The 6,679-nt window shown below is 43.0% G+C and overlaps 1 long non-coding RNA gene across 1 annotated transcript; it reads right to left on the reverse strand.

Moving 5' to 3' along the window:
• Positions 1-1,346: 1,346 nt before the first annotated feature.
• Positions 1,347-2,130, reverse strand: LOC125516118. The gene is made up of 3 exons (XR_007287238.1): positions 2,091-2,130; positions 1,914-1,974; positions 1,347-1,800 (listed from the first exon to the last, which is right to left on the reverse strand). It is a non-coding gene; the product is annotated as an uncharacterized LOC125516118 (long non-coding RNA).
• Positions 2,131-6,679: the final 4,549 nt, after the last annotated feature.

Consider the following 6,679-nt stretch of genomic DNA (forward strand, 5'->3'; position numbering starts at 1 on the left):
TGACAAAAATGCTTAGAATAAAAATCATTTCAAGAAATGCTGTAGTAGCTAAAAAACAAACTAAGCTATACCATTTCAGGAAAATGTGTAAGCTGTTCAACTTCTCTGACATTCACTCCAGCTGCTTCCAAACTTGACGTTGTACCACTAGTGGGGACCCATGTTACTTGACTAGTTGTTCAAACACATGGGGCCCTAATCGAGTATCACCGGATAGAACTAGACAACAGATACAAAATGTTCTAAAAAAGACAGAACATTAACTAGTGTGTGCAGTACAGTGTGCCTAATGATTTACTCTGCAGGATTTAGATGCTACTAGTACACATGAATCGAACCACTCTGCTTCTAGACAGTCATCAGGCTGCAGGGTCTCGTGACTTTTGTTCATCAGTCCAAAAGCCTATTTACACTAAAACTAGCGCTACAGTAATAATAATCATAGGGAAGCCGATTTGGTTACCTGTTGGCGCAGCCACGGCCCTAGCCCTGCAGCACCTCCATGAACTTCTTGGTGCCCGAGCCGCGATGGTGCCTAGGTTGTTCACATGGTCTGCCACTTCAAAACAATCATCAGAGAAAAATAGGTCTTTCCATGGAGGAGAGAGCATAGACTCGATCATCGGCCTTGTGCCAAATCCCCCACGCCTTCCCGTGACGGCCTTCACAACAATGACCTGCAAGCAAAACACACCAAAAACTAAGTCACACATGCATGCTACTAATCCACTGTCATGTAGTTGTTTGGTTATTATCTTAGATTAATATGAATAATTCAATATGTATTATCTGTTTTAAAAAATGCAGTAAATATGTTATGCTATACTATTGTTTCAAACAAATATATTAGAATGTTAAATTTAACATGCTAGAAAATTAAAGTAGAGTGCCCAACACACACAGTGTAAGTAAGACTAGCATATAGTAGTTTGTTTTGTATAGAATGCTTCTAATCTAAGTAAGCATGAGAGTGTACATGTTGGAGCTTTGTCATGCATGCAAATATTTTATGAGGAGAACTAGATACAAGTATGTGACCATTAGAATGCATATGTGTGTAGGGGAGATCCCTCGGCATCGCTGCTATCGTGTTTGACCAATGAAACAAAAGGTTACAGGGAGCTTTATTGTTACTGGCATGCTTTGTTGTAACTGGATTCACTATTTAGTCACGGGAATACAACACAGTTCAAGAAATACTCCACCAAAGACAAATCATAAGTTAAAGTACTGCAAGCAAGAAGAGATATGAAGAGGGAACTACTGCTTGCAAGCACTACTGCAGGCAAGTCCCAACTTAGCAACAGCTATCATCCATTTAGTTAATCAAAGATGCTCCTCTAACTACTCCATTTTGCAAGATGCCACTGTAACTATCAGTACTGGAGTAATCGAATGTGTTGCAAGATGCTACTCTAACCAGATGCTCCAAGTTGATACTCCAAGATACTGCAAGCAGGATACTGCAAGCAAGTTCATACTCCCACAAGAAGAGAATTCAGACAAGAATTTGTTCCACACACACTGTTCATTCGAGCCTGTGCTCTCTGCAAAACTTGAAACAGTACCATACGGACGTCCAACCAGCGGCAGAGAGGTCAGCCACATCACAATAGACCTAGAGCTACAACCTGACAGTAACAATAACCGCACAACACATCCATTCCTCACGCATGTGACTGAAAAAGTAACAGAAATTCGTTTAACGGTGCTCTGGTAGGCGTACCTCTCGCCTAAGCTCCTCATCTGTGTCGTCGTCATCTGCCAACTGCTGGTTCAACAATGTGCTCTCTGCAAAACCTGAAACAACACCACACAAACATCCAACCAGCGGTAGAGAGGTCAACCACAGGTACACAGCACACCAAACCAATACCGCGAAATCACAAATCTGACCGAGAAACCCAGGGCACCTTTCTCTTCGTCCGAGGCCGGGAGCGCCTCCCTTGTCCAGTCCTTGGGCACGAGCGGATCCTGCACAGACACGAACACACCAAAAAATAAAAACATCACCGCCTGGGATCGAAGAACGAACGAACAGAGGAGCCGGACGCGAGGGAGAGGGAGAGGGCGAGGTAGGGTTGGCTTACCCGGTGGGCGAAGGCGGGGCTGTCAGGGCCGGGGCAGCGGCGGAACCAGAAGAGGAAGTAGTCGACGAGGAAGGCGTCGAAGAAGGCCTCCACTGCCCTCACAAGCGCCTCCGCACACCCGCACATAGAGCTCGTCGAAGGAGAGACTTTGACACGGTGCTTGATGGGCTAGATCTTGGGGATGCGCTCCCGCCGCCGCCCCTTCCTGTGCGCCCGCGCAGCAGCTATCCGCCCTCCCTGCCTAGGGTAGGGGCCGCGGTCGGTTGGTCTGGTCGGAGAGGATGAAGGGCCGGAGCGAGGGGAGCGTCGGGGAGAGGATGGGAGGGGGTTGGGGTGGCGATGCGGTGAGGAAGGGTGCAGGGGAGGCCATGGATGCTGATGGAAAGGCGCGGGGGATGCCATGGATGGGCGCGGGGGTGGCGATGCGGTGAGGAAGGGCTCGCCGGTGGAGCTGATGGGGAGGCGGCGGCGGTGGCGATTTGGAAGGGGAAGGGAGGAGGGGTTTGCGGTGGGGTGGAGACAGGTAGGGGTTTGCGGTGGGGAATGGATGGGTGGATGGATGGATGGATGTGGGATGAGGAGATGGATGGATGGATATGTTTCATGTCATTGATCCATGGCACAAACGTCTCTATCAATCAGAATTAAGCGCATGTAATTGTATTTCTTCTTTAGTTTCTATTATATATTTTCTCATCAATGTAAAGAATCTATCAAATATTTACTGCAAAATGGCACCATTTCATTTTTCAAAAATATTAGACCGTATTTATGTCCAATTAACCAGATGATTGTGTGTTAAAAACTTTTCATCAACCTTCCATCAAATTGACAATTTTTTGCCGATTCAGTAGGAAACGGGTCAAATTTGAACTACCCCCATCGCACAATTTGCTATTTATTTTTTCGAAAAATCATTTTTAGGTACAAAAGTATCTATTTAATAAGAGAAAGACAAAAAGTTTTCGTAGATTCAACCACTAGCTAGGAACGGTCATGCCCATCGCTTTGACCGCATTTTGAAACGGGTATGAAAAATTCAAAAAAAATCAAAAATTTGGAAAACCTTCGCATTGTGTCATTATATGTGGCAAAGTTACCAGTAAAAATAATAAACTTGTAATACGATAAATATTTTGAAAAAGTGTTCTCAGAAACGAGCTATCCTGTGTGGAGATCAATGACTTTCAAGCCAAATGATCAATCTTATGCCCACATTCATGGCATAGTTTGTTCAAATGATCTCATATTGTGCACAAGGGTGCATATTGGAATGACAAACAATGTTACCTAAGGAAATTTTCATTTTCTTTGGACGAAAAAATCATTTTCCGTTTTCCGAGTGACAAAAATGGGTTTTTTTGTGAAGAACCTACCAAATATTTGCTACAAAATTAGACCAAATTAATTTTCTAAAATACTAGCCCATATTTAATGCACAATTGACAAAATGGTTGGGTGTAAAAAGTTTTGATCCACCTCTCGTGAAAAAGACAAATTTCTGCCGATTCAGCTGGAAGCGGGTCAAATTTGAACTGTAGCTGCCTTCTAGTTTGCTCTTTATTTTTTCCAAAAATCATTTCTAGGTACATAAGTATCTATTTAATCAGAGAAACACCAAAAAATCCAAGATTCAACAACTAGCTAGGAACGGTCATTCCCGCCGTTTTGACCGCATTTTGAAACGGGCATAAAAATTCAAAAAAATCAAAAAAATTGGGAAACCTTCGCATTGTGTCATAATATGTGGCCAAGTTCCCAGGAAAAATAATAAACTTGTAATATGGAAATTATTTTTAACAAGTGTTCTCAGAAACGAGCTATCATGTGTGGAGATCAATGGCTTTCAAGCCAAATGATCAATCTTATGGCCACATTGATGGCATAGTTTGTTCAAATGATCTCATATTGTGCACAAGGGTGCATATTGGAATGGAAAACAATCTTGCCTAAGGAAGTTTTCATTTCTTTGAACGAAAAAACCATTTTCCATTTTTCGAGTGCCCAAAAGGAGGTTTTTTTGTGAAGAACCTACCAAAAAATTGTTGCAAAATTGGACCAAATTATTTTTCTAAAATACTAGGCCATATTTAATGCACAATTGACCAAATGGTTGGGTGTAAAAAGTTTTGATCCACCTCTCGTTAAAAAGACAAATTTTCGTCGATTCAGTTGGAAGCGGGTCAAATTTGAACTGTAGCTGCCTTGTAGTTTGCTCTTTATTTTTTCCAAAAATCAGTTCTAGGTACAAAAGTATCTATTTAATGAGCGAAACACCAAAAAAATTCCAAGATTCAACCACTAGCTAGGAACGGTCATTCCCGCCGTTTTGACCGCATTTTGAAACGGGCATAAAAATTCAAAAAAATCAAAAAATTGGAAAACCTTCGCATTGTGTAATTATATGTGACCAAGTTACCAGGAAAACTAATAAACTTGTAATACGGAAATTCTTTTAAAAAAGTGTTCTCGGAAATGAGCAATCATGTGTGAAGATTCATGGCTTTCAACACAAATGATCAATCTCATGGCCACATTCATGGCATAGTTTGTTAAAATGACCTCATATTGTGCACAAGGGTGCATATTGGAATGGCAAACAATGTTGCCTAAGGAAGTTTTCATTTTCTTTGGACGAAAAAACCATTTTCCATATTTCGAGTGCCCAAAAGGAGGTTTTTTGGTGAAGGACCTCCCAAATAATTGTTGCAAAATTGGACCAAATCAATTTTCTAAAATACTAGGAAATATTTAATGCACAATTGACAAAATGGTTGGGTGTAAAAAGTTTTGATCCACCTCTCGTGAAAAAGACAATTTCCGCCAATTCAGTTGGAAGCGGGTCAAATTTGAACTACAGCTGCCTCATAATACTATTTATTTTTTCCAAAAATCATTTCTAGTTACATAAGTACCTATTTAATCATAAATACATGGTTTGGTGGCGATACATCGAGGTTTGGGCGGTGGCCGAGGGCCCCAACTCTAGAGCGCGTAAACTCGCATGCCCGTCGCGTGGTCACCGCGTGACCGTGGCGTTGCCATGTGTTCTGGGTGGCCTACGCATGTCTAGTGGGTTGGGCACTCCCCAGGTAGGTGCTAGGAAGAAAATTACAACATAAGATTCTCACGAGGAGACCGATCGATGCTCAAACATGAATTAGCAGCCAAGTGTTTGATTAGTAGTACGAGAAATGTACATGGCTAATGGGCGTGAGTTTTGGCTGAGGATGATCAGTTACTAAGAAGACCGTCTTCACAAATTTTCAGCTCAAAAGGAGGAGCCTAGGTGGTACTTGCTTTGCAAAGTACCACACTGGACATAAATACAAATGTTGAAGCTGGGCTCAAAATAATGAATGGATTGAGCTGGTATTTGGTGGAGGATGGTTATTTGGGCTTAGGAAAGCACTGTAGAAAATGGATACTATTTGGACATGCCGAAGTGGTACTTCCTTCATAAAGTGTTGTTTTGAATAGAATAGGAAAATGAATATTGTTGAATTATTTTTGAACTAGGCAAGGAAGGGTTTTTACATATTTGAGAAAGATATGACTCAAAGAATTTATGAGATTTTTTTGGGAATTTTGGGAATGACAGAAATATAGGTTGCTTCACAACCTGGGGCAAAAAATGCCACAGGGACATGACACATAGGCAAAACTGATGAGGTGGCGCCTAGTCATACCAACCCACCACAATTTACAAGGCTATGACCATCTATATTGGTCGTTAACAACTAGAAATAAGGCAGCGGACTAGCGCTGTTTGCTTTATGACCATTTCATGTAAGGAAATTACGACCTTTCTGACCAAAATGGTCACAATGGTTTAGGGTTTGGAGCCCCCCGAATAGCTTTTGAACAATTGGTCTGAAATGGTCATAGATCTATGACCATTTCTTCCAGGGTCCCTGACAGAAGGTCACTAGTTGACATATTTCTTGTAGTGCCACTTCAAGTTTGACGGTGACGCAACCCTCTACGTGAGGGTGTTCGGGGAAGACGGTTGCCGTGTCGGATGCTGCCCCGAGGTGAACGACGGCGAGGAGGTGCTCGGCCTTGGCGATGGTCGTGGTGAGGAGGATGGTGAAACCGCCGGCTACGCCTTGTCCGGCTACGGTGGCTCCTCTCTCGGCGACAGCTCCAGCAGTGGCGGCTACGACCAGCCGTCGCGTCGCCGCGCCCGCTTCGAAGGTGGTAGCGGGTCGTTTCGTCGTCGCGCATCCATGAAGCGCGAGGAGGGATCCGTCTAAGCCCGAGACGTCCCCAAGGGCCTGCCCTCGTGGACTGCTGTAGGGGCGACCACCGCTTTTGTTTCGTTCCTCTTTTCCTTCCTACATCAAAACGAAACCAGTATGGGCCCGGAGGGGCGTGTATTGAACCATGACTCCTTAACCATTATGCTATGTGATATGCCTCCGTCGTATCTATAATTTTTGATTGTTCCATGCCAATATTCTACAACTTTCATATACTTTTGGCAACTTTTTATACTATTTTTGTGACGAACATATTGATCCAGTGCCCAGTGCCAGTTCCTGTTTGTTGCATTTTTTTTGTTTCGCAGAATAACCATATCAAACGGA

Source organism: Triticum urartu, chromosome 6 (assembly GCF_003073215.2).
Source record: "Triticum urartu cultivar G1812 chromosome 6, Tu2.1, whole genome shotgun sequence".
Lineage (NCBI taxonomy): Eukaryota > Viridiplantae > Streptophyta > Magnoliopsida > Poales > Poaceae > Triticum > Triticum urartu.